This window comes from Triturus cristatus, chromosome 6 (assembly GCF_964204655.1).
Source record: "Triturus cristatus chromosome 6, aTriCri1.1, whole genome shotgun sequence".
NCBI classification, from domain to species: Eukaryota; Metazoa; Chordata; class Amphibia; order Caudata; family Salamandridae; genus Triturus; species Triturus cristatus.
Genome location: NC_140589.1, coordinates 1,231,689,655 through 1,231,716,992, shown reverse-complemented (window position 1 = coordinate 1,231,716,992; position 27,338 = coordinate 1,231,689,655). Strand labels below are relative to the sequence as shown.

General features: G+C 46.6%; 1 protein-coding gene across 2 annotated transcripts in view; it reads right to left on the bottom strand.

Moving 5' to 3' along the window:
• Positions 1–27,338, bottom strand: part of TRAPPC3L (trafficking protein particle complex subunit 3L) — a 663,369-nt gene that overhangs the window by 269,647 nt on the left and 366,384 nt on the right. The window lies entirely within an intron of this gene.

The following is a 27,338-nucleotide window of genomic DNA, read 5'->3' as shown; positions in this document are numbered from 1 at the left end:
TCACAAACCCATGCAGCCGCTTACACACCAACAGATAGACGGATACAGACATTCACACAGTTTAGTCACTAACCCATGCATTCAGTTAGATACATTTAATCACTCACTTATAGTCAGTCACGCACCTAGTAAATCATCCATTCAGACACTTATACACCCACTCATTCTTCAATACGCCTTTCTCTATATATATTAAACATATTTAAACTTTACAGAAACACACAGTCACTGGATGATGTCATCAGTGATGTCATTTGAGATGTCATTAGTGATCTCATCAGTAGTCACTGACCATGTCATGAGTGATGTAATATGTGACGTCATCAGCAGTGCACCTCAGGCCCCGCCCCCTTCCTTCACCAGTGTGCAAATGCGCCCATGGCGATTTGTAAGTTGGGGAATTAATTTTCCTTGAATACTGAGGGTCCCTGAGGGCCAACTAGCCCACCAGGTATCTCCAGTATGCGCCAGGGAGCTGCGTTGCAGACAGGTGTTCTGAGGCCACGCCCCTTTTTACACCTCTCTGCAACGCAGCTCTGTGGTGCTTACTGGAGGTACCTAGTGGGCTAGTTGGACCCTAGGGATCCTTAGGATTCAAGGGGACTTAATCTCTCAACTTAGAACGGCCACAGTTTTAAGTTGGGGAAATAGTTCTCCTTCAATCTTGAGGGACCCTGGGGGCCAACTAGCCCACCAGGTGCTTCCAGTAAGTGCCACTGCGCTGCATTGCAGAGAGGTGGTGCAGGCCGTGCCCCTTTTTACACCTCTCTGCAATGGTGCTTACTGGACGTACCTAGTGGGCTAATTTGCCCCTAGGGACCCTCAGGATTCAAGGGGACTTAATCTCCCAATTTAAAACGGCCACAGGGCATGTTTACACAGTGCGGAAGGGAGGGGGCGGGCCCTGAGGTGACGTGTACAAACACGCCCTATGGCGCGTTTTAAGTTGGGGAAATAATTCCCCTTCAATCCTGAGGAACCCTGGGGGCGAACTAGCCCACCAGGTGCTTCCAGTAAGCACCACTGCACTGCGTTGCAGAGAGGTGGTCCAGGCCGTTCCAATTTTTACATCTCTCTGCAATGCAGCTCTGTGGCACTTACTGGGCTAGTTGGACCCTAGGGACCCTCAGGATTCAAATGAACTTAATCTCCCAACTGACAATGGCCACAGGACGTGTTTACACAGTGGTGAAGGGAGGGGACAGGGCCTGAGGTGACATGTGCAAACATGTCCTGTGGCGCATTTTAAGAGGTAGTTTTAATCCCCCTGCCCTATTATAAACTAGGGGCTTACAGAGGAGGTCTTGCTAATCACAGGGAGACCCCAACACATAGTGTTCTCTAGTGTATGTAGGTGTTTTTACTGTATTCTAAGTGTCTTTTAACATAGCACTGGCTCTAGGACTGGTTGGTCAGACGCAGTTACCACCAGTATCCATCTGAAAAAGTTGAGGGTAAAGGATGATTTTGGAACAAGGCTTCTCTCTGCTCTTCTGTTTGTTCTTTCTGTACGTTTTCTTTCTTCCTGCACTTTTCTTCGTCTTTGAGGACTTCTGTTGCTTCTTTCTGCATTTCTTTTTTTCTTTCTGTGCGTTTTTTATTCTTTCTTCACATGTCCTATCTCTGTAGGCATAGTTAGAAATTAGCTTTAAAAAAGAACTTTGAAATTCAGTGAAAAAACCATAGGTTTCAGGCACGTTATAGTTAGGAATTAGCATTTAAAAAACCATAGAAATTCACTGGAAAAAAACATAGGTTTCAGGGTCGTTATAGTTAGCTGGACATTTCATTCGTACAAAACCATTGAAATTCCCCCGTTATAGTTAGTTCAGCTAACTATAACTCGCGCGTCCGCAATGCTCTGCTGATGACGTCACATATTACATCACTCATGACATGGTCAGTGACATCACTCATGACATCACTGTTGACATCTCAAATGACATCACTGATGACATCATCCTTGTGATAGAGTGGCAGACCTCCTCTCACCCTAATATAACCTTTGATACACACATACAAAAATAGAAACTAAAAATGTCAAAACAATGGACATACTGATACCAGTTACAACAAACTAATCAGTAAATCTAAGATCTACAGACACATCCACTCATTCACCAACAGTCCTATATAGTCACTCATACATGTACTCACTCATCATATGTACTCATACACCTATACATCCTGTTACACAACGCCACTCATCCATAAAGTTACTCACACACATAGTCACTCATGCTAATAAAGAATCAAACATCTGTTTACCTGCATATACAGTTATACACACACCACCACACTTACTTCTACAGAAACTTACACATACTTAGTCTTTTTAACAATCACTTATAGAAACACATACTTATTCATACAGGAACTCTTCCAATCTCTTACTCTCACATATACTCACTTATATACACCAATACTCACATATAATAGTTTAAAATATATGTAGTTACTTCTGAAGACACTATTGAGACAGTCATTCACTTACTAACACACCCATAGACATACTCATCCACCCATATAGTCCTGCACACATACTGTCTTCAAAACATACAAATAGTGACTCACTCATTCATGCATATATGCACTAAGTAATACCCCCCACTGAACCATACAGACGCTCATACTGATACTAAAAAAAACTAATAACCTATATAGACACTCATGTAGCTACTCACCAACCCATGCAGCCACTTATACACAAAGTGAGAGACTGATACAGATATGTACATATTTAAACATTACTTGCTAACCCATGTATTCACTAAGATACACTTAATCAGTCCGTTAAACAATCAATTTTCCGAAAAAATCAAATCATCCATTTAGACACTTACATACCCATTTATTCTACCATCGACCTTGATATATACTTATATAAAACATATTTAATTTTCAGAAAAACACACATTCACTGGATGATGTCATCAGTGATGTCATCGGTGATGTCATCAGTGATGTCACTGACCATGTCATGAGTGATGTAATATATGACATCATCAGCAGTGCATTGCGGGCTCGAGTTATAGTTAACTGAACTAACTATAATGGGGGAATTTGAATGGTTTTGTACGAGTGAAATGTCCAGCTAACTATAACGCCCCTGAAACCTATGGTTTTTTCAGTGAATATATATATACAAATATTTTATCTACTGGCGGTCGCCAGTAGATAGTTATAGTTAGGACCTATTTTCCATAGGAAATCCGCAACATTCTATTCCCAATAAGTCTGGCGCCGGTTGACAAATCCTCATGAAATTTTCCAAACTTTTGGCCAGCTCCGCTCCGCTCCTACCCTGAAAGTTTCCTGGTGATTCGTCAAGCGGGGGCCGAGAAAAAAGGGGGGTCCCAAAACACGTTTTCCCCATGCAATTTTCCATAGGACCTGTTGTCGCAGCTACAGCCCGAACCGCTGAACGGAATGACACCAAATTTGGCAAAGAGGTAGTCCTCAGTTCAGACTCGTGCCTCTTGTGGTGTGAATCCGTTCAGTAGTTCCTGAGAAAATTAGAGTCAAAAGAACATAAATATCTATGGCCGGGGAGGACCCGCGGACCCTACCCGCACCGTAAGCGCACCCTCCCCGAACCGAGCGCGCACCCTCCCGATCGCGCGCTGAATGCTAATTGGCTGTTGAGTGTCTGTCTACATTTGAAACCAGGAAATGTTGGCGGCCATTTTCTGCCTCGGTAGAAGCGAGGCTGAAGAAGCAAGGGGAATAAGTGTGTAAAACATATGAAGGGGGCAGAGTGGAAATACTCTGACCCTCTAGAGGTGCTTAGGGGGTCCCAGAAGGACCCCCTGGGCCCCCCCTTTTTTTATTTTTTAAACGGAAAAATGCGTGCGCACGGTGCGTGCATCCTATCGCGTTGGGTGCGAGGATCCACAGATTTTTGTTTTTTTTAAAAAGACAAGAAATCATTGGTTGTATGACTACTTTGTACACTGAAAGGTAGGGTGTATATTTCTGTTTTTTAAAGGCATGATTCTTATTGGTTAACAAAAAAAGATTGTAAGGAACATTATATATGATTAGCTGATATGTTGAAAAGTGAAGCACACTTCCTCTCTTGTTTAGCAACATTGTGTGCTGAACTTCTGACCTGTGTGCTCAGTGCAGTGTTCCATGACCTGTTTCTATGGTAACAGGCAGAAGGCAGATTGGGGGAAGGGTTGAAATGTATTTCAGTTGAAAAGGGTTGAAATGTTTAACCAATAAAAATGTGTGTTTGCTTTTGAGTTTATGTGTGAAGGATTGTGATTTGATGTTTACATGTATATGTGTGGAGAATGAAAGGGAAACTTTTCCATTCTTTGTTTTTGCTGAGAGGTGCACAGTGCAGAGATTCTGTAAAAGAAAATATGGTGAGTGACTGATATACTTCTTAATCTACAAAAGAACTTGAAAGATGAGTTATTTAATTGTGAGAGGATGTATGTAGACTATTTTGATCTTAATCAGACTAATGTATTTCTCCTGCTAAAGTGTAGGGAGTACTTTTTTTTCTCTACAATCTTATTGACAGTGTGTGTGCATGTAGAAACCATTCTGTGATAAGCATTTGTGTTTTTCATGTGTTTGCAGACAGATAATTGTGCTATTTTTATATTTTGGTAGAATTAGAAACCAGTCATTGTTTATGAATTTGTGAAATGAGTTATGTTATGTTTCTATACTTAAATATAGTACTTCTAGATGAAGAAATGGCTTTGACAGAAAAGTGCAGTCCTAAAATATGTAGATTGTGTGCAGTTCCCTTACCACTTGCACTGTAGTGAATGAGTTTTGGTAAACTCCTAGGGATAGTGGTGCTTGACTAAAATCACACTGTGAGTCTGTGTGCATTTGGGTAAGGAATGTGAGAGAATCATTTGGTAACATTGTGTATTTGCTGACAGATAACTGTTTTAAAACCGGTCATGTTGTCAAGTTTTAGTAGCATTAGAATCCAGTCTTTGCTTATGCTTTGATTAAATGAGTCAGGCTTTGACACAAAAGTGCAGTCCTGAAATATGTAGATTGTGTGCAGTTCCCTTACCACTTCCACAGTAGTGAATGAGTTTTGGAAAAGTTCTAGGGATAGTGGTTGTTGTCTACAATCCCAAAGTGAGTCTGTGCGCATTTGGGAACCACTGTGAGAGAAGCATTTGGTAACATCATGTATTTGGTGACAGATAACTGTTTTAAAACCTGTCATGTTGTTAAGTTTTAGTAGCATTAGAAGCCAGTGTTTGCTTATGCTTTGATTAAATGAGTCAGGCTTTGACACAAAAGTGCAGTCCTGAAATATGAAGATTGTGTGCAGTTCCCTTACCACTTCCACAGTAGTGAATGATTTTTGGTAAACTCCTAGGTATAGTGGTTGTTGTCTAGAATCACACTGTGAGTCTGTGTGAATTTGGGAACCACTGTGAGAGAAGCATTTGGTAAAATCGTGTATTTTTTAGCAGATAACTCTTTTAAAACCTGTCATGTTGTCAAGTTTTAGTAGCATTAGAAGCTAGTCTTTGCTTATGCATTGATAAAATGAGTCAGGGTTTGACACTAAGGTGCAGTACCATATACTATTCTCTTCACTGTGGCAGAACTGAAAATTTAAAAGTTTTACCCATGCACTGTCCTAGAAGTAGTCTGATGATTTAGTCAGTTTCTAAGTACCAAATAGACTGCTTCAAATGTCTATGCAGTATGCATGTAGTGTTCTAACATACTATACACTTGTCTTTTTCACCTTCAATTCCCTAGTCAGTATCCATACACTTCCAGGAAACACCCTGTCACTCTCTTTGCAGTCCTCTAGTGACCCATTCAACACCATGTACTAATCCATTCACTGTGCCAAAACCCAAACACTTATAAATTCACCAAGACACTCTCTTTCCAGTACTCTAATGATTCAGTCACTGCCTAAGTATTCATGCACTGAGCCAGGCCTTAGCACATGGACTTCTTCAACACCCTATCCACTATGCATGCAGTCCTCTAACCACCTACACACTTGTCTTTCACACCTTCAATTCCCCAGTCAGTATCCATACACTTCCAGCAAACACCCTGTCACTCCCCTTGCACTCCTCTAGTGACCTATTAAGCATCATGTACTAATCCATTCACTGCGCCAAAACCCAAACCCTAATAAATTCACCCAGGCACTCTCCTTGCAGTACTCTAATCATTCAGTCAGTACCCAAGTACTCCTCCAGTGATCCAGGCCTTAGCATATGGACTGCTTCAAACCCCTATCCGCTATGCATGCAGTCCTCTAACCACCTACACAATTGTCTTTCACACCTTCAATTCCCTAGTCAGTATCCATACACTTCCAGGAAACACCCTGTCACTCCCTTTGCAGTCCTCTAGTGACCCATTCAGCATCATGTACTAATCCATTCACTGTGCAAAAACTCAAACACTTATAAATTCACCAAGATACTATCTTTGCAGTACTCTAATCATTCAGTCAGTGCCTAAGTATTCATGCACTGAGCCAGGCCTTAGCACATGGACTGCTCAAACCCCTATCCACTATGTATGCAGTCTTCTAACCACTTAGACACTTGTCTGTCACACTTTCAATTTCCTAGTCAGTATCCATACGGTCCAGCAAACATCTTGTCACTGCCTTTGCAATCTTCTAGTGACCCATTCAGTACCAAGTACTAATCCATTCCCTGTCCAAAAAGCCTACCACTTATAAATTCACCTAGGCACTCTCCTTGCTGTACTCTAATCATTCAGTCAGTACCCAAGTAGTCATGCAGTGAGCCAGGCCTTAGCACATGGACTGCTTTAAATGCCTATGCAGTATGGATGTAGTCCTCTAATCACCTACACAGTTGTGTTTCACACCTTCAATTCCCTAGGTAGTATTCATACACTTCTAGCAAACACCCTGTCACTCACCCAGTGTGTCTCCTTATAGTACTGTAATCATTTAGTCAGTTAGCATGTAGTGTTTTAGTGAGGTAGGCTTTAGGGCATGAACTGCTTCAAAGTAGTATGCACTATGCATGTAGTGTTTTAACCATCATCACACTTGTGGTTCAGGGCTATAGTTTCTTAGTCAGTATTTATATAAAATGTGTTTGTACAGTAATGGAATAGTATAAATTTGAAAGTTATTAATATACATTTATTTGTGATTCTTTTTTACAGATACAGAACAGGAGTGTTTCTCATCTGTTTGCACTCTTCTCGTGCAAGATTGTTTGGATGAAGGGTCCTTAGGTGTTTCATCATACTTGCTGTGACGCACGAGTATTTTTTGTTAGGATCCCCTCGTAACAGAACTCTTTTGAAAATCTTGCGCGTGAGAAAGGTGGCATTGGTCTTTGTTTGCCCCTCGAGAAAAGTAGAACATTTCCACATCACTGAAGGAAAACGTTGTGAGCGTGGTGCATCCTCCAAAAATTCTTCTTTACATTCGGTGAATATTTTAAAGCAACATCATTTACAGTTTTTGTAAGTTAAAGTTAAAAAATTTTGTTAGCTGTGTGCATTTTATATATCTGTGATTTGTATCTTTTTTTTTTTGAGAATGGAATGTTGTTTTTTTTTAACAATCTTTGAGATTGTGTTTTTTTTGCCCGCTGTTAAGTGATGAGTATGATTGAAATCACTATTTTAAGTGAAATTTAATATATTCTGAGAACAGCAAAAAAGGCAAAATAATTACTTTGTGGAAATTATGCTGTGTTGTAAAAAATTTCTTATTACATGCTAGAATTTTTTTTTTCCTTTTCTTTCACTGATCCAAATTTTAAAATAAGCAATTTATATGAATTTATATTGGAATGAAAAACAGAAAAAAATGAATACCATTTTTTATTCCTATTACTGTGAAGGTAAGTTTAACTAAGTCTCAATATGCAGAATGAAGAGGTCTGCAAGAAGCTACAAAGTTGAAACACGTTTCTAAAAACACTCTGTTTACGTAGTTTTGAGATCTGACCATAATCAGATATCATGTGACCTGCAAAAAAAGAGATTTGAGGGGTTCATAATATTTCCCATTTTATCTATTGAAGGACCGCAATTATTTCAATCATTCTTCTTTGAACATCTTTGCAGACAAAACTATGTGCTTACCTTATATCATTCGCAAGGAAATTTAAAAACGGAAATATGTCACTTTTTGTAACATAGTTATTGTGCAAGATACTCTTTCATATTTACAAAGAGAGGAAAAGGCACTCTGCACTTTTTATACTCCATGTAAATACAACATCATCATGCACACCACTTTGTGTTGAAAGGGTGTTCTATAAGTGTTGTTGTGCATGATTGCACTTAATACTCATAGAACAAGACACATGTCTAGATTTATCAGAAATCATAAATCTTGATATGTGTGTGAATGCTGCACCATTCTAAAATTGGTGTAGGAAAGCACAAGAAGGAAAATTGTTTTAATTTCTCCACATTTTTATATCTTCAATGCATGCTGAAATGTTCAGCATACATTGAAGGAGAAAAATGCATTTTCTCATTGTTTTTGTGCCGGAAGGTGTGTCTTCCTGTAGAAAAACAACCAGCACATGACACAGATATCCTTGCACTATGGTGCAAGGGTGCCTGTGTCACCACATGGCTGCAGTTTAAGCAGCCGTGAAGAGAGAAGCATAGATTTGCAACATATTTATGTACATATGTTGCATCCCTGTGCTTCGGAAGTACTACAGCACACTGCAGGTAAAGAGGTTACTGTGTGATGCTGCAGCACTTCCTCATAGTTCTGCACTTATACATTCACCATACGCTACTAATGCATTCATTCAGTCAATTACGTACTACACATACATTCATCTAAACTTTCACACACTAACAAAGTAATTTAGCTCTTTTTTTAAACCAGGAAAGTTAGTTCTTAGAAGAACTTTTTTTTTTCTTCTTTTTTGTTTTTTAATTTTTTTGTACTTTTTGAAACAATTTTGAATTTTTTTGTTTTTTTGAAAAGGAAAAAAAGACAACAGGAGGAACAAAACAGTCAACTTCTGCAAAAAAATAAATAAACACAAGTTTAGCACTTGTGGTTTTGCTGCGCTCGGCAGATTAGTTCAATTGACTGCTCGCCGTAGCATAGTAGTTTGTTGCATTTAATGCAACAAATTTTTAGTTTTCCAAATTCTGAACGTATGTCCGGGTGAGTGCTTGATTGTGATGCTGCAGAAGTGCTTGCCACTGCTGGCTGAGGCTGCTGTCGGAGTCTTCTGCATTCCTGCTTGGCCAGGTTCACGGGATGCAGAGTCTTCAGGTGTTTTAACATACTTGCAGTCCCACAAGAGTATTTTTTTGATGGATCTCCTCTGGAAAGCACTCTTTGACATATTTTACATGTCACTTTAGTTGAATTCGTTTTATTTTGTCCTTCTGGGAAGGAAAAAAAATTCCACACCACAGAGGTGTATCTTTCTGGGCGTGGAGGTTCCACAACAAATTCCTCATCGGACGAATGGTCTGATTCTGATGGTGGCTGCTGTGCAGAAGCCATTGTCTTCAGAAAAATTGCAGCTGCGGAAATCTTCCCCAAAAAGTTTCTTCTAGTTCTAAGGTGTGAGATGTTCCTCCAAAGAAGCTCTAAGAATGATTGAAATGGGTGGAGTCTTTCAATAGTTAGAATAGGAAGTGTAATGAACCAATCAAATATCTTTTTTTGCAGGTCACATGGGATCCGCGCACCGTGCGCTTACGCAGCACGCAGCCAGCGCGCATCCGCGAAATTGAATAAAAAAATAAATAAATAGGATTAGATGTAAAAATATATTAGTTTTAAGACTAGTTTAGAGTTTGTCTTCAATTAATATTCACATGAAATAGATATATATATATGTTTTTTTAAATGTTAACTATTTCGCGGAATCCACGCACCTACGGCATCATAGACGCAGATGACGCATCGCGGAAGCGCGTAAACGTCGTGTTACGTACATCGAACGTGTCGCGTATACGCTGGGAGTCGCGTACCGGTCGCATTGCGATCGCGCACTGAACACATACCCAACGCATACCATGCGCGGATGCTGTCGCGTAGGGATCGGGAACGGTGCGCTTAGTGTGCGCGGATCCAAAAACATTGAAAAATATATATAAAATAAAGTTTTGCACATATAGTTAAAACAATATTTTGAAAAATATAAAAAAATATGTTTGAAAAACCCATTAAGTTCAAATAATATGTTTTAATGTTTAAAAGAATTAATTGAAATAAATACATTTAAAAAATGGTGATTAAAAAGTATTTTTAAAAAAATTTAATTAATGAAATTGACACACTGAATTTGAAAAATATACAAATCCAATCAAAATCATTAAACATGATATCTTCAGAGATAAGTTATAGATAGGAATTAGCATTTAAAAAACCTTTGAAATTCACTGAAAAAACCATAGGTTTCATGCACGTTATAGTTAGGAATTGGCATTTAAGAAACCTTTGAAATTCACTGAAAAAACCGTAGGTTTCAGGGGTGTTATAGTTAGCTGGACATTTCCCTCAAACAAAACCCGAGAAATTCCCCTGTTATAGTTAGTTCAGCTAACTATAACTCGCGCCCCCGCAATGCAATGCTGATGACATCACATATTACATCACTCATGACATGGTCAGTGACATCACTGATGACATCACTGATGACATCTCAAATGACATCACTGATGACATCACTGATGACATCACTGATGACATCATCCAGTGACTGTGTGTTTCTGTAAAGTTTAAATATGTTTTATATATTTATAGTGAAAGGCCTGTTGAAGAATGAGTGGGTGTACAAGTGTGTGAATGGATGATTTTGTAGGTGTGTAACTGACTCTATAATTGAGTCATTAAATGTATCTTACTGCAGACTAGTGACTAAACTGTGTGAATGTCTGTATGTGTCTGTGTGTTTGTGTATAAGTGGCTGCTTGGTTTTGTGAATAGCTATATGAGTGTCTATATGGGTTATTTATTGGTTGTCTGAGTATCTGTATGGGTGCCTGAGTGTTTGTGTGTGTAGGCTGTGTGTGACTGTGCATAGATGTGTGAGTGGGTGATTCTATGGGTGCATGGTTTTAAGAGTGCATCTGTGATGAACTGTATGGTTGAGTGAGTGTATGTATGGGTGGTGTGTTAGGGATTGAATGTATATCTCAGTGGTACATTTGTGACTAACTACATATGTGAAAGGCAGTATATATGCGTGTAAGAGTATATAAGTGGGTATATGTGAGAGTGTGTGATTGTGAGAGTGGCTGTATGGATGAGTGTGTGCTTGTATCAATGATTGTATAAGAGCGTAAGACTGTGGTACTATTTTTATGAGTAAGTGAACTTGAGTGTGTATAACTGCATAGGTGAGTAAATGGGAGTGTAATTAATTATTTGCATGACTGACTAGGTGTGAGAGAACCTCTATGGATGATTGGTGGTGTGTAAGTGTCTTTGTAGGTGTATAAATGCATATGATAGTTTTGTACGGAGTGACTGTAAGTATGAGTGACTGTACAGGTGAATGAGTGGGGGTGTATGTAGACCTAAGAGTTAATAAGTGGGTATGTAGTTATTGGTATTGGAGTATCTATGGTTTTGAGAATGGACTTCTGAAATTTTGAGTTGGTGTATCAACGGTTAAATTAGGGTGTGAGAACATGCAGTAATTTATCACATGGATGACGTCATCAGTGATGTCATTTGAGATGTCATCAGTGATGTCACTGACCATGTCATGAGTGATGTAATATGTGACGTCATCAGCAGTGCATTGCGGGGGCGCGAGTTATAGTTAGCTAACAGGGGAACTTCTAGGGTTTTGTACAAGGGTAATGTCCAGCTAACTATAACACCCCTGAAACCTATGTTTTTTTCAGTGAATATATATATATATATATATATATATATATATATATATATATATACACAGCTAGGTGAAAATGTCAGTTAAAACACACCATTCTAAACTGACAAAACCACAGAAATTCACCAGTTATAGTTATTTCAATTAACGTCGACTGGTGCCTGCAAGTGGGGGAAGTGGCTAGGGTGCCAGCTAGACCCTGGGGCAGAGGAAGCGGTCGACAGGCCCCGGGAAACAAGAGCCGCTAGCGGATACCCAGGATCGGGAAGTGGGGACAAGTGCAGAGGCGCCCGTTGGACCGCCGGAAGATTGCAGGAGACCCCGTCCCCCACACAGTGAGGGGGGCGCAAGTTGAAACTGCACGGCCTGTGGGGATTAAGGACTGCACGGAGGAGTCCAGAAACCCGCATATGAAGCTAAGCCCCCAAACCTGTCAGCGCGAATACGGGTGGCACCTAACACTCCGGAGGAGAGACGAGTGGGGGTTTTGAACGAGGGGACCCCCCACAGAGTGAGGAGAGCTGAGCGGGGAGCAAGTCACCGGGAAGGGAGGGCCTGATATTTACCCGGTGGCCGGTTGACCTATGCGCTGGTACAAGCAGTGGGCCTACAATGCATCAGTGGTAGCCGAACTAGAGCCAGAGCGGCAGCCCGGGAACTTAAGAGCTTCCTAAGGACAATCTGGGGACAGAGGAGGCCCGGGAACACAGGAGGCCCGTAGCCTACGCAATCCAACGGGACTGAGCAGGATGGGGCCGTGGCCTGTAGTATAGAAGTTGGGCAACGAACTTTCCTCAGCATGAGACGATCGCTTGTTCCTATAGTCTGGTATACTGCAACCTCACTTCCAGATGCAGTGGGCCCACCAGGTAAATCAGGAGGGGAGCCAACTGTGGAGGATTACAGGGGCTGGCAGGGGTGGAGCAGGAGAGAACACCGCTGAAGGGAGGGACCCGATCCACCCACAAGCTTACCATATCCCCCATCGCTCGGCTGGGGTCCCAGACACAACAACGACAAGGAGGTAATTAACGCTACAGGCATGTCCTTGGTGCGAGGGAAGAATGACAGAATGCTCAAAGTCATGCTAACCAAAGGCCCACAAGCCGATAGCGGAGAAGGCCGGACATCCTCACACACGCAGATGCACACTGAGCCAGAGAGAGCAGAAGCCACCAGGTCATTTCTAGAGGCTATATTCCACACTCTACAGGAAGATTTCCAGACACTTAAAGGAGAAGTCGCAGGAGAGGTGAAAGAGATTTAACGCAACATGGACGCGATCGGGGAGAGGGTGGCAAACTTAGGAGACCAGGGGCAGGCCAGAGATGAGTAGGTGGAGCAGCTCCAACAGGAGGTGATCTGGCTGAGGGCTCAACAGATCGACCTCCAAGCACACACGGAGAACCTCGAAAATCACTCTAGGTGGAATAATATCCATGTGAAGGGAGTCCCATCAGATGAGGAGGGCTCGGACATGGTTCAGTACCTACAGGGGCTGTTTCGGGACATTTTAGGGGTCCCCAAGGAATTTGCGATCCGAATCGATACGCCACACCGAGTGGGGCTAAAAAGAAGGGCTCCTGTGCCCCCACAGGATATCCTGGCCTTCCTACCGGACTATCCTCTCAAAGAACGCATCCTGCAGGAGGCCAGGGTGAAACAGCCGCTCACGTACCAAAGCTATCCAATAGCTCTTTATCAGGACCTGGCTTCCATCACCTTACAGAAGAGGCAAGAGTTCCGAGCAGTGACCACGCACCTGGGGGAAAAGGGGGTGGCTTAATCATGGGGCCTCCCATTCAGATTGATCTTCAAGTGGAACGGTAAGCTCTACCAACTGAAATCCCTACAGGAAGCATGTAAGATCCTCGACCTGGAACAGCACAGCCCTGAAGAAGTACCCGGCCCAGACCGCAGGCCTCCTCGAGAGCGATGGCAGAGAGTCTGCGGGAGGCACCTCTCTAACTGCACGGTGGGCCAGACCCCACAGCCACGGTGCAAGAAAGGCAATCGGCTTTAGAGACAGTGCTCAGGGACACCACCTCGCAGGACAGCTCATGACCTTGGTTGGAGGCAGCGCAAACAGCAGAGATAAGCAGGGCCGGGGCGGCCGACGGGAGCGGGGGGACTGGGAACCTTGGGTCACACACTGCTCCTTATACTTCTTTTTTCCAGGTACATGCAACTATGCCCTGCGGGCGCTGGACAATATGGGGGGTTAGGGGGTTCTAGGTTGCGGTTTGGGATGGGGGAGAGAACTGGTGTGCTGAAAATGGGGCATATAGCAAGTGGGTACAAATCACGGGGACTAGAGCAGGAGAGGCTGAAAGTTTATGGCAGGACAACGGGATCAAAGACCTATGGGAGCTGAGGCGACGTTCAACCCTACAGCATGACACACTCTCAACTGCATGTAGTTACCTTAATGTGAAGGGCCTTAACAATCCTATTAAAATGAAATCCATTCTGTATTATCTAGAGAACCTGGAGGCCGATGTATGTCTCCTACAGGAGACTCATCTCCTCTCCAGAGATTGGCACCGGATGCGGTCCATGGCATTCCCCCAACAATTCTACTCTTCCACTAATGATAAAAAAGCTGGAGTGGCCATACTTATCACTAAGCACTTTGTGGTGAGGGTGGGAGATAAAATAGCTGAAGTTAAAGGCCGTCTCCTAGCCTACAAACTCTAGATAGGGGGATTCTCCCTCGTGGTGGAGTCAGTATATGCACCCAACTCAGGTCAAGAGAAATTTTTGAGGGCGTCCTTCTCCGAGGTGTTAAGCGCACAGGAGCAGTGGTTGGTGGTGGGGGGATCTTAATTTGGTTATGGATGCCACCCTAGACAGATCAGGCCACCGCTATACCCAGACCGGGGAATGGTCACAGGAAGGGAAAAGCTGGCTTCAAACTAGAGGACTGGTGGATATATGGCAGATGGCTCACCCGCAGACCTCTCAATTCTCTTTCTATTCACATACACACCACACTTATGCCCAACTCGATCACTTGATAGGCTCGACAGAACTAAGTGACTTTGTGGTGGAAGTAGACATCAAGCCGACAGCACTCTTGGACCATAACGCCGTGACAATGTCCCTACAGGTGCGTCAGACATGCAGACAAACCAGGACCTGGCGACTGCAGGAAAGCCTGCTCCATAGAGAGGCAGTGATGGAACAGATACACAAATGCATTACAGATTACTTGGAGCTGAATGACTCACCACACATCACCTTGTCTACACTGTGGGGGGCCCTTAAGGCGGTGGTACGCAGGGAGCTGATAACTATCTCTGCAGCTGAGAATAGGGAGCACAAAGAACAAATGGGACCACCTCATGGCCCAGGTGGTAGAGTTGGAACGGGTGCACAGCAGGACTGGGGCTCCAAGGGTATGGCGCCAACTGAAGGCAGCGAGGGCGCAACTTGCGGGGCTAGACATTGACAGGGCCGAATATGCAGCACTCCGCCTTCGGCACTCCTACTATATCGGAGGCAACAAGACGGGTCGCATGCTGGCAAGCAAACTTAGGGCCCGCACCCAGCTGACAAAGATCCAGTCGATCAAGAATGCTAAGGGGAAGGTAGTGTAGGGAGACGAGGAGATCGCCAGGGTCTTTTAGGAATTCTACTTGAACCTTTATCGGCGAGAGACTCCCCCAGAGTCGCATATAACATCAAACCTGCAGGGGGCGAATACGACGGCACTAGCTCAGGGCAGAGTTGCTAGAGGCTCCGATCCGGGTAAACGAAGTTATAGGGGCAATATCGCGCTTCAAGCTCATGAAATCGCTGGGACCGGATGGCTTCTCGGCAGGTTTCTATAAATCTTTCTGCCATATCTTAGCCCCGCTCTTGATGCGGCTTTTTAATTCCTTTACAGGGCCAATAACGACCTCATCAGAGATGATGGCAGCGTCGATCGTGGTACTTCCCAAATCCAGGAAGGATAAATCCCTCTGCTGCTCCTACCGCCCGATGTCCCTTCTCAACATTGACTTGAAGCTGTTCACTAGCATTTTAGCGGCAAAACTGGGCCCCTTGATGCAGGGCATAATCGAGCCCTACCAGTCGGGGTTCATCCAAACCCACCAGAACAGCGATAACACCAAACACATTTTTCACCAGATAGACAAGGCTCACCACACGCATATGGAAACCCTACTGTTGTCAGTGGACGCTGAGAAGGCTTTTGATCAGGTGGACTGGGCCTTTTTAGACAAAACTCTGGTCCGATTTGGTGTGGGGGACAGATTCCGGGCGTGGGTGTCAAGCTGCTACAGTAGGCCCACAGCAACTATCAGAGTGAATGGGCTTTCGTCCAGCTCCTTTGAGATCCCAAGAGGGACGAGGCAGGGGTGCCTGCTGTCGCCCCTCCTCTTTGCCTTATACATTGAGCCGCTGGCACAGAGTGTACGGGATAACCCCAACATTCTTGGCATCCCCTTCTGAGGGGAGAAACATAGCCTCAACGCAGACAATATCATAGCAGCCCTATAATCCCCAGCTCATTCGGTCCCTGCTTTCCTACAAGAGTTGGAAGCCTTCAGCCAGGTTTCGGGTTTCCGGATCAACATCGGGAAATCAATGATCCTCTGTTTGGGCCGGCCGGGGGGGGCCAGGAAACGGGCAATGACACCTATGCGGGGATACAGGACTAGAACTGGCGCCCTCTGTGGCGCAGACGGTCACATTGAACTGCTCCAAACTAGTCGATCAGGTCAACTGGGAGCTTCAAAATTGGAAACATCACCAACTATCCTTGCTTGGCAGGGTGTCAGCGGTTAAAATGTCTTTCCTTCCTAAGGCGTTATACCTCTTTCAGACGATCCCGGTCTGGCCCCCATCCAGGACAAATCGCAAACTGCAATAGGTGATACACCAATTCGTTTGGGCATGAGCACGGACCCGTATGTGGAGGGAGTTGAGCTACTTAAGGCTGGACGAGGGAGGTCTGGGAATCCCTAGCGTTCTGGAATACTGTAAGGTGGCGCAGCTGTGGTACTTGTTGAAGTGGAGTAGACCGGAGTCATAAAAGACATGGTTATTCCAGGACAGGGCACTAGCGAAACTCCCCTTATGGAAAGTCCCTTTCCTCAAACGGGCGCATAGACCTATAAATCTCCAGGTCTCACCCATAACAAACACAACGCTACGGGTCTGGGATGGGGTGGCCACTAGACTGGGGCTGACCTCCTTCCCGTCCCCCATGACTCCTCTGTTCGATAATAGGGAGTTCACGCCAGGGCACGATGAGAGGACTTTTCCGGTGTGGCGGGCATCAGAGTGTAAGGCAGCAGGGCACTTATTTGATATGGAAGAGATTCTCCCGTTTCCCGATCTGCGACGGAAATATGCTCTCCCAGAAACTGAGAGGTTCCACTATCTTCAGATTTGGCACTGGCTCCTCCACTTGGAGGTGCAACTACATGTGAACCGAAAACTGACAAAATATGAAAAGTGGCTGGTGACGAAGGACATGAATAGGAAAATGATCTCTGAATTAAATGGTATGTTGTGATCACCAGCTCTGAAATAGCCCACTCCTAGTCGGAAACGCTGGACAAATTAGTTGGAACGGGATATCACAGAGAAAGAGTGGAGGGACATTTACTATAGGGCCAACCACACGGTGCGTACCACCGCCAGTAGGGAAATCGCCGTCAAGATTGCAACATACTGGTACTTAACGCCGGTATGACTTAACAAAGGGAACCCGGACTGAAGCCCAACTTGCTGGAGGGGGTGTGAGAAGAGGGCACACTAGTGCATCTGCTATGGGGCTGCAGGGAATTGACGGAATACTGGCCCAGAATTTTGGACGACATGGATAGACAATTTGAGACACAAATCCAGAGATTCCCGGCCTATGTGGTGCTAGAACTCCCCAACCCACTCAGTTATCCCCTAAAGTCCAGGCGGGGGAGGCAGATGGGTTTGGCCTTAGGGGCAGCTCTCCAAAACTTCTTATCGCACTGGGGGACGCAAACACTCCCGACGTATACGGGGCGGTTACATAGACTATGGAACATCTTAGGGATGGAGCTGATACGGGCTTCCCTTACTAATTCCACAAAAGGGTTCAGAGAAGTTTGGCAGCCTATATTGTCGCTTTTAGCCACCAAGCTGAACAAAATCACATGCCCAAAGTACCTCCGTCTCCTTCGACTCACTGCTCCAGAGGAAACTGACACTGAATCCTGAATCGATCTTTTGTCTTGACTATGCACACTGTTCTACAGCCGGAACGGGCCTGCAGCACACCAGTTTGGGGGAGGGATGGAGGGGTGGTGGGGGTTTTGATTATCCTTTTGACGTTGCATAGTTCTTAAGATTTTGATTCTTACGGTAACACAGACCCTCACGAAGAAGCGCCTCACAAAATTGGAGGGACTATATCGGACTGCGCCCGCACAGAGGATGCGCCATGTTGTAAAGCGGCTGTTGGGGCGGGGGGTAGACACGCGATCAGGAAAGGGGTTAATAGAGATGTATGTCTTCTCTTTGCTGCAGAATGTCATTAAAAACAAAGTTAACCTAAAAGATATGGTAAACTCTTGTGGGATCATAGATTTAATCACCCAGGATACCTATTGTGCTTTTTTATGTTGCTGGAGGCCTGCTGTGCACCCTGTAGCACTTCAGAACATTACAGAATTCTTAGTGGTGCCACTGCCCCCACAAGGGCCGTTACCTAGATTAAAATGCATGACAAAAAAGCCCATGGCCCTTGCAGGGCATTATGGGGGGTCCTTGCCTGCCTGAGCAGTGAATAATAAATGAGTGCATCATATGTATCTTTCTTGTGGGAGGTCATGGTCTGGTTATTGGTGTGCGGCCACGCAGCACTTCGAGCGCCCATCCTACAAGTAGTGCGGCAGACAGAGTGGCATTTTGGTGGACTTTCAATGTTCTTGGAGAACTGCCGCACCGCCGCAGCCCGTGGTGAGACACTGCACCAAACACTTGTTGGGACTGAGTCCAGTCCGGAATTTACAAGGGATAGAGAAGCGGCAGGATGTTGGGCATGTGAGCGTGGGGAACAGTGAGCGCCACCCACTCAAGGGAAGAGGTACTCACCTGAGGCGCCCGCACCCACGAACCCGGAGTGCTGGGATCGAGGATTCTGCCACGCCTACCTTTGGGCCTCCGCCTATCACAGCGAAGCCAGTGCTGTTTAAAAGAGTGAACACTTGCAACACTAGTCGTTTTCGAGCATTTGACAAAGGCATTTACGCCGAAACGCGTTATGCACGTTCATTAAAGTCGCCGGTCTCCCATGCCTGTGTGAGCTCGGATCTTTTTTGTGGGAGGTCATGGTCTGGAGATATATATATATATATCTCTATATATATCCTACTGGCGGTCTCCTGTAGGTAGTTATAGGTAGGACCAAAGTTTCCATAGGAAAAGTGATTTTTTGCTTTGCCAATAATTTTGGAGCCACTTGGTGAATCTCCACAACATTTTCACATAACTTCCCCTTTTTGGTTCAGCTGCTGTGTTGAAAGTTTTGGGGTGATCCGTCAAGTGGGTCCCAAAACGCTCTTTCCCCATGTTAAATCAATGGGGATTTTTCATTTTTTGAACATGACTACAACCCAAACTGCTGAACGGTATTACACCAAATTTGGCAGAAAGCTAGATGTTGGCCCAGAAAGTGTGTTTTGTGATTTGGTGGAAATCCGTTCAGTACTTTTTTGAGATATCTATCTTTAAAAAATATTGATATCTGTGGACGTGAGTCCTTGCAGTGGACTTGCCAATCCTACTAAAATTTCATTGGCTGCCAACACATCAACCAGGAAGTGTTAGCAGCCATTAGAAAAAAAGTAAAAAAAGAAAAGGGGCAGGGGCAGCGTAGGAATACCCTGACCGCCCCCCCAGATATGGTGGGGGTCCCTGTCGGGGGTAAAAAGCACTTTTGACAAGGACTCTCTGTAGAGCCACAAAACCATCTCAATTTTTTTTGAGCAAGCGTGGGCTCCTGCGCTTTCTTTGAAATAACCCCTGGGTGAGTCAGGTCCCAGGGGCATTGTGGAAATGTAGGAGGGGGCATATGGGGTTCCCCTCCTAGAACTATTCAAAGTCCTGCGGACCGCTACCTCCCTGGGGCAGTAACAATATATGCAGAGGAGCCTTGCAGCTTCCCTGATGCCCAGGGGATCACCACCTCCCTGGGGCACAAATGTATTGTAAAAATAATACGGGGGAGGCAATATATACCTTCCCCGCAGCCTTGGGGACCACCACCTCCCAGGGGCAGTAACTTAATCATACGCGGGGAACCTTGCAGTTCCAACGCTGCCTCAGGGACTGCCACCTCCCCTGGGCACTGTTCTATACAAATACGTGGGGAGGCTCTCTCGGCCACCCCACTGCCCCAGGGACTGCCACCTCACCGGGGCACACAGAATAAATATTTTTCTTTTTAAAGCAATGCGGGGGAGACCCTAAGGCCTACCCCGCAGTCCCGGGGACCAGTACCTCCCTGGGGCTCACATTCAATCATCAAGGGGGTCCGTTGTGGACTCCCGGGGACCAGCACTGACTGGGGCTTACTTAAGAATGGAGGGGGGCGTGCTGCCCCCCTCATGGAGCCCTATATGGCCCTGGGGACTGCCACCCCCCACGGCCGTCTCTAGCAATGTCCTGGGGTGCTCGTCCCGGGACATTGCAATTTGCTATGGCTTGGCGAGAGCCGAAGTCATGGCAAATCTCTTCTGCTTTCAGTAAGCAAGAGCAAAAATGCTCTCACTTGCTGTAAGCAGGTCAGTGTCGGTTTCCCTGCTTGCTGTGAAGCGAGCAGGGAAACAGACACTTTGCTTTGGGACCCAGGCAGCTGCAGGTCAGCAGCTCCCTGGATCCCAAAGCAATGCCTGCTCCCGCAGGAGGCGGCAAGGCGGCAGAATCGCGGGGCCTTCAGGTTCCCCCCACTGTCCCCAGCGGAGAGGCCAGCCAATGAGGGATGGGGTCCCCGGTTATGAAGTTGGACCAGGGAGAGAGGCCCCATGGGCCCCCCTCCTTATTTAAAAAAACAAGGCCTGGCCCCTGGGGAGTAGGGTTCCTGGGGCCGAAATCATCCTGAGGAGGGGGTCCATGCGGCCCACTTCCCTTTCTATTATAAAAAAAATCATAAAGGCTTGGCCCCGGAGGATGGGGTCCCTGAGCCAAAATCCCTCTTGGAAGGGGATCACGCGGCCCCTCACCCTTTTCATTTAAAAAAATAATACATTTTAAAAAGAGGCAGGCCCGATGGGATCCTCTGGCCAAAAAATGGCCAGAGTGGGTGGGGGGCTCACCCCCTCCCTTTCTATTACAAAAGAAGTAAATAAAAGCCAGGCCCCAGGGATGGGATCCCTGGGGCCGAAATCTAGCTCCGGAGGGAGGGCCGTGCAGCCCCCTTCCCATTTTTTTTTAAATTACAGAATTAAAAAAGGGTCAGGCCCCGGGGATTGGTCCAGGTAAGGGGGGGGGGGGTCACGCGGACCCCCTCCTTAAAAATGTTTTTTTTTTAAACTGGCAATTCGCTGGAGGCTCCGCCCCTCCCTCCCTATTCCACTACTCTGCAAACACGCCTCCTGGTTGGGGAATGAAGTCCCCGTTGCTGCTGAGGGTCCTTAGGGGCCAACAAGACCTCCTGTTACCTCCAGTAAGCACCAGACAGCGGGATTGCTTAAAGGTGGTCGGAGGCCACGCCCTCTTTCTCCACCACACCACAAATGTGCCTCTCAGTTCACTGCTGGTGGGAAATTAGGTCCCCTTTCCTCCTGAGGCCTCCTGACCAAATTGGACTTCTTCCAGCAACGAGAAGTGTGTCATGAGGCATGTTTGCAGAGTGGTGAAGAAAGGGGACGTGGCATTTGACGACCTCTCAGCAGTCTACCTGTGTGGGTCTTACTGGAGGTAACAGGAGGGCTAGTTGGTCCCCAAGGACCCTCAAGAGCCAAAGGGACTTAATCCTTCAACTAGTAGTGTGCCAATAGCCACGTTTGCAGAGTGGTGGAGAAAAGGGGTGTGGCCACTAAAAACCTTTCAGCAAACCTACTGTTGGGACTTGCTGGAGGTAACAGGAGGAATAGTTGGCCCCCAAGGACCCTCAACATCCAAGGGGACTTCATATCCCCACTAGTAGTGCGCCAGGAGGCACTTTGTGGAGTGGTAGAGGAAAGAGGCATGGCCTCTTATCAGTTCTCAGCAATCCTGTTGTGTGGACTTACTGGAGGTAAAAGGGTAGTTGACCCCAAGGACGTCCTTAGGGGCCAACTACCCTTCCTGTTATGTCCAATCAATCCTACCCAGCGTGATTGCTAAGAGGTCTTCAGAAGCCATGCCCGCTTTTTACACCACTCTGCAAACGTGGCTTGTGGTGCACTACTGGTTGGGGTAGGAAGTCCACTTTACCTCTGAGGGACCTTGGTGGCAAAGAAGCACAACTGGTAACTCCTGTAAGTCCTACAGAGCGGGATTCGTGAGAGCTGGTCGGATGCCAAGCCCTCTTTCTCCACCACTCTGCAAATGCGACTACTAGTTGAAAAACTTAGAAATTCACTGAAAAAACTAAAGGTTACAGAGACGTTATAGTTAGGCTCAGGTTTCACTCATACAAAACCAGAGAAATTCAGTAGCTATAGTGAGCTAACTATAACTCGGGGCCCTGCAACGTACTGCTCATGACCTCACATATTACATCATTCATGACATGGTCTGTGACATCACTGATGACATCTCATATGACCGTTATGTGAAGCAGCACTTATCGTGCTCAGCTGCTCCAAGGAGTGTCCCTGCACGTGCCCTGCAGGTGATTAGACGAGACACAGAGAACTATTTAAAACAAGCATTTGCAATGCAATAGGTCTCGCACTATTAAAGTCTGAGCTATTGGCATTGCTAATAATAATGCAACACCAATAGCTCAACCATTCAGTAATGCGAGACCTATTGCATTGCAAATGCTTGTTTTCTTAAGACATGGTATGGGGCAGAGTCAGAAAGGGGGTAACAAAAACGAGCAACAACATCCTTCCAAACACAGCAGTTTGTTATTACAGTCTGGCTCCAAGGAAACATCTGAGACGTACCAATGAAAAAGCCCTCAGCTGAGGAAAAACATTAACACCTAGACAAGGTTTGTCCACTTATTGTCCGGGTGGAGGGCTCCAATCACCGCCCAAACCTGCCGCGAAGGCGACTTCTACGAGCCGCAGCCTCTCCGAGGGGCTCCACGCGACAAGTTTATTGTCTTTAAAACCCAGGGTGTGTTTTATTCGCATCAGATGCTGACATAAGTGAGTGCATTAACGAGCTCCCTGACGGCATCGTCCGCAGATTAACGACATAATCTGTTTTTACTTTCAGGAAACTTTGATTTTTAATCTACCGCATGTTACTGTTCACAGCGATGCAACAATTTTTGTGACGCACTTTGTGAGGCCAGGACTGGAAGAAATATGTAGCCAAGAAACTTTTACTGTTTTTAATTAGATTTTAATAAGGGACAACAGATAGCGGACAGGCTTCATCACTACGTAGTAATTTATACGTAGTGGATAAAATAAATTGTATTTAAGTCAGTCGTCATTTTAAGAAGATAATACAAATACTAGCTTAATTAAAACTACAATAAAAATAAAACATAAGTTGAATGAGGGCAATGATGTTATACACAACAACGAAAAGAAAACTAGAACTTTAGAGCGGACCAGATGTTCATACGCAATAATTTAAAAGACGTTGATACACGCCCGTGACATCATAGTACAAAAGGGGTACAAATGCTAGAAGTTGAAATTGCACTATGTTGTCATATGCAATAATGTAAAATAGAAGCTGACTGAGGACTATGACGTCATTGACAATAAAGCTACAAATATATCAGAAGCAGAAAGAGGACCAGGCCAGCACATATGATAGAAAAAGAACAGAAAGGGAAAATGGACTATGTTTTAATAAGCATCACAGCTGGAAACAATGTAAGTTGAAGTAGGCTAGGTCGTCATATAAAATTATATCAAATAAGACTAATAGTTAATGATGCCATAGACAATACAGCTAAGCATACTTGAGACTGAGAGAGGACTTTATAAATGCTGTATGTCTTTACATACGAAAGATAAAAGGATTTGAAATGCTCCCCGCGCACCCTCTGCCCCTTCTCACCTCTCATACTCTCTCACGTTGCCTCCTCATTCATCCTCTGGAGCTCATCTTGGCTCAGCCGCTTCAGCGGGAAGGACCCGAGGCTCCCTCCTGTTCCGGAATGCCGTTGCGCACACTTCCGGGGCACGCACAGGGAGATCTACCAGAAATGTTTCTCGCAGCCAGCGAAGTATACTAAATGCGAGCATGCGGTGAGAGAACTGATGCAGTAGCAACAGCGCCAGCTTCCTTGTGGTTTCTGGAAAGACAGAGCTTCCTAAAGCGAAGGTGGCGAAATGGAGAAGAGAGAAAGAAGTAGAAGAGATAAAGCAGCTTTATGTAGTCGACTTTGAGATAGGAAATGGGTAGGGCCTAGTCCTAAGGTGTCGAATAAAAATGATGTGTTTTGGGTTTCGGAGTGTATCAGTGCATCAATGGCTGCAACAATGTCGTACATGAGGTTTGCCCCCACGGTCGTCCCGGACACGGATGGGAGCGGTGGTGGGGGAAGCGGAGGGCACAGGGGTGTGGGGGTTTGGAGCAGGAGCACATGGTGGTTGTGTGGTGTATGGAGGGGGGAGGGGGGGGGGGAGGCGGAGGACTTGGGGGGGGTTCGCGTTGGGGCAGGGGCGCATCTCTACTTTTGGCTGCGGGACTGGGCGGCGCGGTGGCCGGGCAGCGCTTCAGCAGGGGTTATGGCAGACAATCGGCAGACTCGCGCACGGTGGGGTAGATTGGCGAGGCTGCCGCATGCGGTGATCCTGGACAGATGAGGGGTTTGGGCTGGATATATTACAGCCATCTCACCGATGTGTCTCGGAGAGCGCGGCCGCCAGCGCATCACTGATACTAAGAGGGAGAGAAAGTTAAAGCGCGCCATGCGCGCGCTGCGTTCACGCGGGGACAGAGCAGCAGAAACGCGCTTGCGAAAGTGAAAGGGGGAGCGCGAGAAGAGACGCTGCGGGTGCACATGGGATGTCTGGGGGACAGGATATGTGCACACCGCGTGGCTGTACGTGCGCGTACACCAACTCAGATCCGCCAAAGCCTGCGCGTGCCCATCTCCTGTCCCACTTCCGAGGCAAGTCAGCAACAATAGATCTCGCTGGCGACACTCAATGGGACACCATGGCAATAGAACATTTGGCACGTCCAGTGTGTCACCTATGCCAAACTTCATTGGAGCAGGCTATTTGTCACCGCTAGGGATGCCCCGTGTTGGCAGGAGGTACCCCCCCGCCGCCCCCATATCGGGGAGTATTCTAGGATGGGGGAAGTGGGAGGTAGTCAATCCTTGGTGTTTGGAACATACTGTAGACAGTGTGCACTGTTCAAATCAGACAGACTCTCTAAGCTGGCATGCCTTGGGGGTTTTCACCACAGAGGGAACTGAACGAGCATACTTCCCATAGGGAGAAGGGATACATGGCAAGGGCAGGAGGGCCCCTCGCCCATTGTCACGCACGTCTAGTCATGAGCACTCTTTTGCGCCAGGATTTAGCAAACTAAGGGACTGTTCAAAGGTTATGTATAATCCTCTCTCCTTAATAGCCAAAGTAGGCAGGCGGGTGGGGGAGTCGTCACCTAGCAAGTGGGCTGCTGTCCCATAGATGGGGCACACAGGTGTGCAGGCACACATAGTGCTAAAAAGACGGCAGCTAGGTGAGATCAGCAAATAGATGGGGCAATGTGAGCCTTGGCAAATGCATTCGCCCCACCCACAGCTGGCACGGGGCAGAGGCATGTGATGCAGGGAACGTTCCCGCTTGAGTGTGAATAGTTCCTGGCACAACTTCTCAGGCTTAACGGGCCTTTGGTTTCATCAGACACTATCTGACCCAGGCTAGCGTCAAGGGCTTTGGGATATAGATGGGGCCATCTATAACCAGTAGGGATGGTTCTCTGTCATCTAGAATTGCAGGAACCTTTAGACAGGAGAGGCTGCAGGTAAGACTATAGCTGTTCTGGTGGGGGGCTCTGGCTGCGACGGTGGCCGCCTCCAGAGCTGTGGCGGAGTTACAGGGCGATCTGGAAGCAGGCCGGTACAAAGGGTACCTCTGCGCTGCACCATAGGGGGTGCCTGAGCCAAAACCGAGGAGCCTCATGGGAGGGTCCCGGAAGCCGTGTCGGCGCCCCACTAGTCCTGCGGGCGGTTGTGGGCCTGAACAACCGGGGGTTTGCTATGCGACGCTCCGCCCCGAGAGGGGGGGCGTGAGTAGAAGTTACCAACGGCACATGATCGTAGAAAGAATCACCCTGATGGCAGCAAAGACGGGGTTCGCTCCCGCGCTGCCCGGCTCATCAGGCGGGCAGGCGGCCCAGTTGGTTGCCTGCCCTGGGATCGCCCGTAAGATAACCCACCCATTACATATCTGGATTATGTAATAAACCTGCAGCAATTTTACCCAACTCAACAGTCTGTGTGTGTGTTATTTGGGTATGCATTTTGGGGGGGGGAACAGAGGGGTGCCCCTGGTGGTACTATGCCGCCGAATGCGGCCCCCGCAGGGGGCCACTACAGTGGTCGGCGCCCTAGTGCCACCGGGGCACCGGTCACCCCTCCCCACCCCCTCCCAAGGGGAGGGGGCGGGGACGCCGACCGGTGTCCCCCCCTCTCCTCATGTTGGCCGGATGGGACGCATAAGCGCGTCACTTCCTGGCCCCTGTGGGGAAGGGGAGGCTATTTAGCCTTCCCCCACCCTCCTGGTGACCTCTTTGTCGCTCGCCACGCCGCATCCCTCCCTACCGCTTACCCAGCGTAGGCTTTGGGTGGGGGGGTTTTCAGAGCGTTGTAATGTTTCTTTTTTCGTTGCAGGCGGAGTTACAGGGCGATCTGGAAGCAGGCGGGTACAAAGGGTACCTCTGCGCGGCACCATATGGGGTGCCTGAGCCAAAACCAAGGAGCCTCATGGGAGGGTCCCGGAAGCCGTGTCGGCGCCCCACTAGTCCTGCGGGCGGTTGTGGGCCTGAACAACCGGGGGTTTGCTATGCGACGCTCCGCCCCGAGAGGATGGGCGTGAGTAGAAGTTACCAACGGCACGTGCTCGTAGAAAGAATCACCTGGATGGCAGCAAAGACGGGGTTCGCTCCCACGCTGCCCGGCTCATCAGGCGGGCAGGCGGCCCAGTTGGTTGCCTGCCCTGGGATCGCCCGTAAGATAACCCACCCATTACATATCTGGATTATGTAATAAACCTGCAGCAATTTTACCCAACTCAACAGTCTGTGTGTGTGTTATTTGGGTATGCATTTTGGAGGAGGGGGGGACAGAGGGGTGCCCCTGGTGGTACTATGCGCTGCGTTCGCCAGGCGAGACCTAAAAGAGGGTCTTCAGTCTCTTTCTGAAAG